The sequence below is a fragment of the Phyllobates terribilis genome, unplaced genomic scaffold (genome assembly GCF_046119375.1).
Source record: "Phyllobates terribilis strain yellow unplaced genomic scaffold, ASM4611937v1 Scaffold_5__5_contigs__length_657084704, whole genome shotgun sequence".
Lineage (NCBI taxonomy): Eukaryota > Metazoa > Chordata > Amphibia > Anura > Dendrobatidae > Phyllobates > Phyllobates terribilis.
Genome location: NW_027362765.1, coordinates 75,044,860 through 75,057,086, shown reverse-complemented (window position 1 = coordinate 75,057,086; position 12,227 = coordinate 75,044,860). Strand labels below are relative to the sequence as shown.

Here is a 12,227-nt window from a genome sequence, read left to right as displayed (position 1 = left end):
GGAGAGGATTACTAAAATAGACCCCTGGGTGCGTTTAGAGTTCACCTGTAGAATCACAGTTAAAGAGAGAAGTGAGAGACTGAGAAGCAAGGAGGACACTGGAACAGAGTGTGTGTGATAAGGAAGGATGAGGATATTGTGCTCCTAAATGGACACTGATACTGATACATGTCTTAATAATTAGAGAATAGCTGGTAAGACATGGGACCTGGTCAGAGATCTGGTGAGGAAGTAGCGTTTCTAGTGATACTGAGCCAGAGGTCAAGAAAGATATCCAAGGGTATGTGAGGACCCTAAGACATCAAGGACAGAGGCTATGTGGCACCCTGCTACCACAGGTACCACAGGACCCAAAAGGGTGCATGGACGGCCTTCTACACAAGAGGCCCTCACTACAAACAAACACCTCCACCCTTCCACCTCATACCACCAGAGGGAGCACTGTCAGGGATATATATACTGGAGGGTGGAGTTAGGCAGTTAGAGAGTCTCTCAGTCTGAGAGAGAGTGTGCTGACACTGAGAGCAGTGAAGAAGCAGCACGTGAGCTGCTGTGTACTGAGGGCCCCGAGTGTGGCCGAGGTAAGGAGAGAGGAGAGAGGAGTTGAGGGGGCAGGGGGCAGAGGAGCATCACAGGCTCACCCCAAGACACAAGCCGGACACCGGGTCCGCGCCTACAGGGTTCTCTACACCCAGTAGGGACAACCGGCATACCAGGAGGCTTCCAGACCCCTGGTCATCCTGAAGCTACCAGCAATAACAGGACTAGGAACCACGAAGGCCCCGGCGTCCAGGGATAGTGGTTGCCAAGGAAAAGTCCTACTACCAAAGCGGTCAGGTGAGAAAGCAACACAACATAGAAGCTAGGCCAAGTTCCAGGCTGGCTAGAAGCTTAGAGAGAGGAAGACACGGATCAGGAGGCCTGATACCCGCTCACTGGGGAGAGTCCTGAAGTGCACCCTTCCTAGCAAGTACCCTGGACCATACCTGCCGTTACACCAGTAAAGGTACTGAAGCGTACCCCCGTGTGCGTGTCCGTCATTCCCCCTGACCCGACCGGGTCATCTCTCACCTGCATCCCTTCTATCAACCCTGCCCCGGGGGCCCGCTCCGCCTGTGGGGAGCAGAAACATCCTAGCTGCCATTCCATCACCCCCCGGAGGTCTGCAGCAGCGCTGGTAACCATTACCAGAAACCACAGGTGGCGTCACAAGACAAACTGTTAACAAAACCCCTTTTAAAGAGTGACCCAGAGGATGGGCCCGGGAGCCTACTACCGTGATATCCTACAAAGAAGGTAAATGCCCGGGTACCGAGTCTCCCCCATATATCCCCCTAGGCGAGTCAGCTACAGGTATTGGAGTTTAGATAAAGAAGTCTAGATAGCCAAGTCAGGGGACAGTTTGTACACTGGGAGTGGGCAGCATGGAGAAGAAAAGGAAAGAGCCATCAGGAAAGATGGAGACAACTAATGAATGTAACTGCTGATTATTGTATAAGTTATGTGTCGCCGCATGAAACCATTCAGTGTGTGCCTGTGTTCGAAACACAACATGTGAATGACAAACTATATTACGTTATAAGTTACATCAAGTTCATCAGTAGGATTCAGTTTATTTTTCTAACATTAACAGAATCGTCCCTTGTCTATAGATTACCTCTGGGGTGACTGTCATCTGATTAGATGTAGTTATACAGGAAAACATCTGCAGAAATTAACAACACACACCCTGAGGAACCCAATTCACTGGTGCTAGAGTCACAGTGCAACATTTTTGTCTGTGCGACCTTTATACTGGAAGCAATCCATGACTACATTACCCCTGTGACATTTTACTGTACAGTTAACAGCTAACATGAAGAGATGAACTTGGTCGGACACAATACATAGGTAAGCCCAAGTGTCCAGCACGGTGCAACAGAAATCTCATCCGAGCAGATAATGTTTTCCACTGCTATGTGATATAATTGTTACTTTATTTTGCCCGATTAAGTTTTTTTTTCTGGTTTGCTGGAAAGCAATGGTACTGGAACTGGTCATCTGCTGATATAGACCAATTGTGCTAAGGAGCGATGAGTGGATCCGGACATATTAGTATTCATCTACAATTTGCAATTTGCATGACTGTGCACCACCTGTTCTCAGAACAATCCTTGATATCTTCATTGATGAGTTGCTTATATCCACAAGATCTAATATTAGTGATGTTTTTCTTTTATCACTCTTTTCTCAGTATTCTCTTGACATCATTGCAAGTAAACATCCCACAATCTAGCAATGATTATCTTGTGCAAAGTCATTCAGATTGTTTAATCTTCACATTCTGAAAACTGATCATTTCATACTTGATGCCTTGGTCATGTTTCTAAGTTTCAGTTGAGAAATGGCCGGTTTGTCTCTAATAAAATGGCCGCTCAGTGTATAATACTGGTGGATAAAACAAGACTAATCACAAGACATTCACACCCTTTAACACATCACAGTGAAGATTTCATGACACCTTCTCTCCATCTACCTGATGATCCTGAGGAACATTGGGATCTTCTTGTTTACAGTCCTGTGAAAGAAGAAGATCGGGACATCTCTCTGGTGTTATCCTCTTACTGGTTGGATCTGTAGGAAAAGCATACAGGGACTGAATTCATTATTTACATGCAGATAATTATAGGCCGTGTGTATTTAGTCTTGTCTATTACCTTGTGATATGAGAAGCTGGGGAACCTCCATCATGACGTCCTTGTACAGATCTTTGTGTCCTTCTAAATACTCCCACTCCTCCATGGAGAAATAGACGGTGACATCCTGACACCTTATAGGAACCTGACACATACAATGATACCGTCATCCCTCGATCCCTTGATAGCGTTACTGTATAATATCCCAGCATTCCCAGCAGTGTCACCTCTCCAGTCAGCAGCTCAATCATCTTGTAGGTGAGTTCTAGGATCTTCTGGTCATTGATGTCCTCATGAATCAGTGGGTGAGGTGGAAGCTCCATAATTGCGCTCCGGGGTCTTCCCCATCCCTCAGACACAGGGGCCTGACAGCGCTCACTAGCGGTCTTCTTCACTACTGTATAATCCTGCTTATGGAGAGACACATTAATAAATCTCACTACAGACATTTCCAGAGTCCTCACCTCTCAAGCTCTCTCCATCTGTTATTCCCATATAAAAATATAGAAGAATGATGTACAGTTGTGCTCAAAAGTTTACATACCATGGCAGAATTTTTTGCTTTCTTGGCCTTGTTTCAGAGAATATAAATGATAACAAAACACTTTTTCTCCACTCATGGTTATTGGTTGGGTGAAGCAATTTATTGTCAAACCCCTGTGTTTTTTGTTTTTAAATCTTAATGACAACGAAAAACATCCAAATGACCCTGATCAAAAGTTCACATACCCCAGTTCTTAATACCGTGTATTGCCCCATCTAACATCAATGACAGCTTGAAGTCTTTTGTGGTAGTTGTGGATGAGGTTCTTTATTTTCTCAGATGGTAAAGCTGCCTATTCTTCTTGGCAAAAAGCCTCCAGTTCCTGTAAATTCCTGGGCTGTCTAGCATGAACTGCGCACTTGAGATCTCCCCAGAGTGGCTCACTGTTATTGAGGTCAGGAGACAGAGATTGCCACTCCAGAACCTTCACTTTGTTCTGCTGTAGCCACTGACAGGTCAACTTGTCTTTGTGTTTTGGATCGTTGTCATGTTGGAACGTCCAAGTACGTCCCATACGCAGCTTCCGGGCTGATGAGTGAAAATTTGCCTCCAGTATTTGCTGATAATGTGCTGCATTCATCTTTCCTTCAACTTTTACCAAGTTTCCTGTGCTATTGTAGCTCACACATCCCCAAAACATCAACGATTCACCTCCATGCTTTACAGTAAGAATGGTGTTCCTTAAATCATAGGTCTTGTTGACCTCTCTCCAAATGTAACGTTTATGGTTGTGGCCAAAAAGTTAAATTTTGGTCTCATCACTCCAAATTACCTTGTTCCAGAAGTTTTGAGGCTTGTCTCTGTGCTGTTTGGCATATTGTACGCGAGATACTTTGTGGCATTTGTGCAGTAATGGCTTTCTTCTGGCGACTCGATCATGCAGCCCATTTTGCTTCAAGTGCCTCCTTATTGTGCATCTTGAAACAGCCACACCGCTAGTTTTTAGAGAGTCCTGAATTTCAGCTGATGTTATTTGTGAGTTTTTCTTTGCATCCCAAACAATTTTTCTGGCAGTTGTGTCCGAAGTTTTTATTGGTCTACCTCACCGTGGTTTGGTTTTTACAGAGTCCCTGATTTTCCATCTGTCAATCACAGTTTGAACGCTGCTGATTGGCATTATCAATTCCTTGGATATCTTTATGTATCCCTTTCCTGTGTTATACAGTTCAACTACCTTTTCCCGTAGATCCGTTGACAATTCTTTTGCTTTCCCCATGACTCACAATCCAGAAATGTCAGTGGCTGGATGAAAGATGCAAGAGTCTATCTGGATCCCAGAAACTCACTCAGCTTTTATGCACACACACTGATTACAAGCAAACAGGTTACAGGTGAGGATGTTACCTTTAGTAGCCATTCAAACCCATTTGTGTCAAATTCTGTGCATGTTATCAGGCCAAAATCACCAGGGTATGTGAACTTTTGATCAGGGTCATTTGGAAGTTTTTGGTTGTCATTAAGATTTAAAAAGAGATAACACAGTAGTTTGACAATAAATGGCTTCACCCAACCAATAACCGTGAGAGAAGAAAAGTTTTTTTTGTTATCATTCATATTCTCTGAAACAAGGCCAAGAAAGCAAAAATTATGCTGGGGTATGTAAACTTTTGAGCACAACTGTGATGTGACACCGTCAAAATCTCTCACCTCTCCAGTAAGCCGGAAGAGGATCTCTAGGGTAAGGTGTAATATCCTCTCCATCATCTTTTCTCTGTCCCTATCCATTCTTGACAGGTCAATCAGGAAAACGCTCTTATATAGAAGATCTCCACTGAGAGGATCCAATATTGTAGGGACCTGAATGGGGAGAAGATGAGCAGATATAAAATCATAGAGTCCCATGTAAGAAATCTCCAGAGTATGTTATCTGCTTCACATGATCACTACATCCACAAATACGCATAGTCCTGCCCCCAGTATAACATACAATTCAATTATAGTCACTGTCAGACCTTTACTTAACCTCCTCTGTGATGTGGGATGAAGATGACTGCACTAAATGGGGTCCACGTCACTCTACAGCGCAATCTCACACTCGCCCCTCATTTAGGCTACAGAATAATCATAGAATGCACCACCAACCAGTCCACACGTAAAACACGCTCAAAGCTGCCACTACTAACCGGAAGGGACCGGATGCCATGCACACAATGTACTCACAGCCCACAGGCCATACACAGGTCACATGCACAAAGTACTTATTAGTCTTTACGGAGACACTTAGGTTCTTTATGGCAATAAGGGAGAGCTATTAAGGTTTTAGGCCTTAATAGACAAAAGGTACAGTGCTTAATAAGTGAAAAAATAGGGAAATAACAGACATACGAAGGGTGCAAAAATAGTTATAAAATGAAAAGGTTAAAAAAGCAGGAAAGTTCTATACTTAGCAGTCCTGTGTAAGAAAGTCCTTCCCTGCTCCCATGGACATGTGCACAAGTCCAATTGACCTGGATCCCCAACTTGTATAAATGTAAGGGAAATAATCTATTCATTATTTATAGCCCATCTTTGGGGATGGAACATTATTCTCCTCCTTCCTGGTTCCACCCATAGGAGGGTCCTTCATTACACATGCACATCGCCCCCTACCCCCTTCTACTATGGTATGTGACATACTGTGCTGCTCACCATTATTGGCACTATTTACTTTTTTCATAGACTGTGCAACATCTTCATAAATAAATGGAAATGTACCACAGTTATATCATCAGGATTTTTTAATTAGTGGTCCAAAAGTAATACAACAATAAAACATTGTTTTTCAACTTATACAGTATGTAGCAATTTAAAAAAAGAAACAGAATAAACAGCATGTGCAGCAATAAAGGCCCCCCTAATGAATACTTGGCTGCACACCCTTTGGCATTGATGACAGCCTGCAAATGTTTCTTGTAGCCATCTATAAGCTTCTTGCACTTCTCAGCTGGAATTTTCTCCCACTCTTCCTTTGCAGTTTGTTCAAGGTCTTGAATGTTTGCAGGGTTCTTTTTCCCAATGGCAGATTTCAGCTCACCCCAAAGATCTTAAATGGGATTGACTCATTGCTGGACACTTTAAAACAGTCCATTTTTTCCTGTGTACTTTTGGATGTCTTGCTGGAGGACCCATGATCTTCAACTCAAACCAAGTTTTCTTACACCGGGTAGGACATTTCGCTCTAAAATCTTTTGATAATTCTCTGATTTCATGATTCCTGTGATACAGTCAAGGCCTCCAGTACCAGACACAGCAAAGCACTCCCATAGCATTATGGATCCTCCACAATGCTTAACTGTTGGTAAGGTATTCTTTTCCTTATAAGCTTCATTGCGCCATTTGTAAACAAACTGTTGCTTTGCATAGCCAAAAAGCTCTATTTGTGTTTCATCTGTCCACAGAACATTTTCCCAGAAGGATTGTGATTTGTCAAGATACTCTTTGGCAAAGATCAGTCATTCCTTTTCATGTCTTTTCTTAAGCAACGTTTTCTTCCTTGGCCTTCACCCACAAAGTTCTACTTGGTTTAGTGTGCGGCGTATGGTACTTGTTGAAACCATGGCCCCAGACTGTTCCAGATTGGCCTTGAGGTCTTTGGATGTTTGACGAAGTGTTTTTTCCACCATTCGCACCAACCTTCGAAGACATCTCTTGTCAATTCTCCTCTTTCCCCCCATGTCCAGGGAGGTTCTTGATGGTTCCATGCTTGGCAAACTTCTTAATAACATTGCGCATTGTTGGAACTGCGATACCAAGGTCTTTGGAGATGGCCTTATACCCTTTGGAAGTCTTGTGTTTGCTAATAATAGCAGTTCTAATGTCCTCAGACAGCTCCTTTGTCTTCGCCATTGTGACAATGGAACAGGGCCTACCGTGTGGCTTTTAAAATACTAAAGTCATCATTCATTGACTAATTCGTGTCACATGGGCACCGACAATCACCGGTGAATCTGTTTTGTGATTTACCATAAGTGAGTCAAAATGTGTTTCCATACTAAATTAATGTAAGAGGTGCCAATACCATTGTCACAGCAAGCTTTAGGTTTTTCTATTTTTCCCTCCCATTGTTTTTGGTTTTAAATTATTGTTTATCATTTGCTGTTTTGTATTTAACACGAGCGATCTATACAAAAAAACTTTCACCTGATTAATTTTTTTCTGGAGATATTCCATATTATATACTTAAACTTCATTGGTGCCAATAACGATGAGCAGGACTGTATTACATATATGATATGAATCTTGCCTGAAAGATGTTACAGTCACAAGATGTCCAGGATGTCTCTCATTTGGGGAAGCAGCCATGTGCTCCAACTAGACTACACTCTGAATTTACATAGTAAAGAAGTGTGCGAAGTGTCAGAGCTGGAAGATATCTACTAATGGTGTTTTCCCAAGCAGGATGAAGGTGATCGTTATATTTCACAGACATTCGGAAGTCAGTGGAAGAAATGGAGACTTAGACATGACATACCATATTGTATACAATACATATAAATTACAATGGCCTATCTTCACTACAGTCGCATACAGAGATTTATCACAGAATATATAGACGGGAACACGTTCTGTGTCCTGGAATGTGATGCAGTATTTGAGGGATTAATGGTGCCTGCGCCCAGTAATGGGGAATCTCCACAAACCTCCGCACAGACAGCCACCCACTAAATCGATAGCTATTGGTAAATCCTAGAGGGTTGAAGAACTTGGTTGCCCTGTATACTAGGGTTTAACTGTCTAATATAGGGAAGGCTAGAGGGATGTTTTAAAGTTAGTGAAATCTTTAGAATTTTCAATATTTTTGTAAAAATTTTACCTAAAACTACATCAGTTTTTTAGTCCTAAAAGTGGATAACAAAGCAAATCAAAACAAATGAGTCAAGAAATAGGAAAATAATCCGATATCTCATGTCTGCGAGATGCAAATGTTTGTCATCCTTTAGAATTAGCAGATAGTTTGAAGGTGAAATTAGAGTCTGGTGTTTTCAAACAATGAGATAATAATCCGGTGAGGGACCAGTTTTAAAGGACAAGGATCAATCAAAGTCTTGTCTTCACAATATAAGTTCGTGGACGTGTATCATATCATGACACTAATATAGGAGATTTCTCAGAAGAATAATTGTTCAGGCTTACTAGGTTGTATAATGTTACCAAAGCAGCTTTAAAGAGTTTGGACTCCACCAATCCAAAGTCAGAACGACTATATGCAGGAGTGGCCAATTAACCAAGATCACCCAAAAAGCAAGGCGTATACCAGTTGGTGAGGTCATGAAGACACCTAAGATAACCTCTAAGCAACAAAAGTCTCTCTCACAATAGCTAATGTTCATGTTCAAACCACTGAATAACATTGGAATGCATGGCAGGAGAAAGTCACTCCTCTCCATAAGAATATTTCTGCCCACTAGCTGTTTAGTAAAGATCATTTGGACAAGCCAGAAGGCTATTGAAACAAGGTTTTACGGACATATGAGATCAAAATGGAGCTTTTTTGTTTAAATGAGAAGTGTTATGTTCGGAGAAAGAAAAACACTGCATTAAAACATAAAAACCTCAAACCAGCTGTGAAATACAGTGATTCAAGTATCATTATTTGTGCCTGTTTTGCTGCCTTATCTATGTGCCATCTATGTGGTCTCATAGGGCACCGATTGTCAAATTAGCATGGAGGACAACTGACAGTTGCAAGTTACCCTGTGCAATGCTAGCATGACTTATTATTTTGCTCCTCTCATGTTGCAAACCTCTTAATTAGCTGCTCTGGTGTGAATGCAGCATCAGCCTGTCTGATTGTCTATTCATTACTAATGCTTTTCTCTCATCTTACAGCGTTCCCTCACCCTGTAGTCACAGCATTGTTTTTTTTGGTGACGTGTTCAGTCTGTGATGCGGCGATCAACTCCTCCCTACAGTAGAGGAGAATAGGCGTGCACACAGTAGTAGAGGCGAGGTGCAGGTGGAAGTAGTTTGTGAGCCCATGGGATAGCTAGTTAGGCAAATTCACCTTACACGTTTGTGATGAATGCAATTTCTTTTTATTTCAAAAATCATGTGCAGGTAGATATAAGCTCAGAACAAGCATAAAGTGCAGGTTATTAACACGACAGAACGTTTTGACCTGGTCCCAGGACTTGATCTAAAAGTCACTCTGGAGGGGACGGGAAAAAATCAGCATACCGTCAGTGAAAACATATAAACAATATATACACTGCTCAAAAAAACAAAGGGAACACTTAAACAACAGAATATAACTCCAAGTAAATCAAACTTCTGTGAAATCAAACTGTCAACTTAGGAAGCAACACTGATTGACAATCAATTTCACATGCTGTTGTGCAAATGGAATAGACAATAGATGGAAATTATTGGCAATTATCAAGACACACTCAATAAAGGAGTAGTTCTGCAGGTGGGGACCACAGACCACATCTCAGTACCAATGCTTTCTGGCTGGTGTTTTGGTCACTTTTGAATGTTGTGGTAGCATGAGACGGACTTTTGTACTCGTGGTAGCATGAGACGGACTCTACAACCCACAGAAGTTGCTCAGGTAGTGCAGCTCCTCCAGGATGGCACATCAATGTGAGCTGTGGCAAGAAGGTTTGCTGTTTCTGTCAGCGTAGTGTCCAGAGGCTGGAGGCGCTACAAGAAGACAGGCCAGTACACCAGGAGACGTGGAGGGGGCCGAAGGAGGGCAATAACCCAGCAGCAGGACCGCTACCTCCGCCTTTGTGCAAGGAGGAACAAGAGGAGCACTGCCAGAGCCCTGCAAAATGACCTCCAGCAGGCCACAAATGTGCATGTGTCTGCACAAACGGTTAGAAACCGACTCCATGAGGGTGGTATGAGGGTCCGACGTCCACAGATGGGGGTTGTGCTCACAGCCCAACACCATGCAGGATGCTTGGCATTTGCCACAGAACACCTGGATTGGCAAAGTCACCAATGGCGCCCTGTGCTCTTCACAGATGAAAGCAGGTTCACATTGAGCACATGTGACAGACGTGACAGAGTCTGGAGACGCCGTGGAGAGCGATCTGCGGCCTGCAACATCCTTCAGCATGACCGATTTGGCAGTGGGTCAGTAATGGTGTGGGGTGGCATTTCTTTGGAGGGCCGCACAGCCCTCCATGTGCTCGCCAGAGGTAGCCTGACTGCCATTAGGTACCGAGATGAGATCCTCAGACCCCTTGTGAGACCATATGCTGGTGCGGTTGGCCCTGGGTTCCTCCTAATGCAGGACAATGTCAGACCTCATGTGGCTGGAGTGTGTCAGCAGTTCCTGCAAGATGAAGGCATTGAAGCTATGGACTGGCCCGCCCGTTCCCCAGAGCTGAATCCGATTGAGCACATCTGGGACATCATGTCTCGCTCCATCCACCAACGTCACGTTGCACCACAGACTGTCCAGGAGTTGGCGGATGCTTTAGTCCAGGTCTGGGAGGAGATCCCACGGGAGACCATCCGCAACCTCATTAGGAGGTCACACACAATACTGAGCCTCATTTTGACTTGTTTTAAGGACATTACAGCAAAGTTGGATCAGCCTGTAGTGTGTTTTTCCACTTTAATTTTGAGGGTGAATCCAAATCCAGGCCTCCATTGGTTAATAAATTTGATTTCCATTGATGATTTTTGTGTGATTTTGTTGTCAGCACATTCAACTTTTGTACAGAACAAAGTATTCAATGAGAATATTTCATTCACTCAGATCTAGGATGTGTTATTTGAGTGTTCCCTTTATTATTTTGAGCAGTGTACAATAAAGTCGCTCCCCTCCAGAGCAATAAGAACTAGACCCGGGACCAGGTCAAAACGTTATGTCGCATTAATAACATGCACTTTATGGTTGTCCTGAGCTTATGCATACCTGCACGTGATTTTTTAAATAAAGAGAAATCCCCTCCTACCTATGACGTACAGTGTAGAAAATAAGTGTTTGATACACTGCCGATTTTGCAAGTTTTCCCACCTACAAAGAATGGAGAGGTCTGTAATTTTTATCGTAGGAATTGCATTTTATTGCATGAAATAAGTATTTGATCACCTACCAACCTGCAAGAATTCTGGCTCCCTCCTACTCTGCACTCATTACCTGTATTAATTGCACCTGTTTGAACTCGTTACCTGTATAAAAGAGACCTGTCCACACGCTCAATCAATCACATTCCAATCTCTCCACCATGGCCAAGATCTCATCTTTTCAGGTAAGGAATGGATGATTCTGAGAAAGGTACTGTAAGGAATCAGCCCAGAACTACACGGGAGGACCTGATCAATGACCCGAAGAGAGCTTGAACCACAGTCCCAAACATTACCGTTAGTAACACACTACGCCATCATGGATTAAAATCCTGCAGGGCATGCAAGGTCCCCCTGCTCCCACCAGCATGTATCCAGGCCCGATTGAAGTTCGCCAATGCCTATGCGAAAGATGCAGAGGAAACATGAGAGAAGATCATGAGGTCAGATGAGACTAACTCCACTCGCCGTGTTTGGAAGATGGATGAGTACAACCCCAAGAACACTGTCCCAACCGTGGAGCATTGTGGGGGAAACATTATACTTTGGGGGTGCTTTCTTTTCTGCAAAGGGGACAGGACGACTGCAATGTATTGAAGGGAGGATGGATGGAGTCATGTATCGTGAGAGATTGGCCAACAACCTCCTCCCCTCAGTGAGAGCATTGAAGATGGGTCATGGCTGGGCCTTCCAGCATGACAATGACCAGAAACACACAGCCAGGACAACTAAAGAGTGGCTCCGTAAGAAGCATTTCAAGGTTCTGGAGTGGCTTAGCCAGTCTCCAGACCTGAACCCAACAGAAAATCTTTGGAGGGAGCTGAAACTCAATGTTGCCCAGTGACAGCCCTGAAACCTGAAAGATCTGGAGAAGATTTGTATGGAGGAGTGGGCTAAAATCCCTGATGCAGTGTATGCAAACTTGGTGAAGAACTACAGGAAACGTCTGACCTCTGTAATTGCAAACAAAGGTTTCTGCACCAAATAGTAAATTCTATTTTTCTATT

The 12,227-nt window shown here is 43.3% G+C and overlaps 1 pseudogene; it reads right to left on the bottom strand.

Annotated features, from left to right (window-relative positions):
- LOC141271469 (uncharacterized) overlaps positions 1-12,227 on the bottom strand; it is a 524,545-nt pseudogene that overhangs the window by 511,237 nt on the left and 1,081 nt on the right.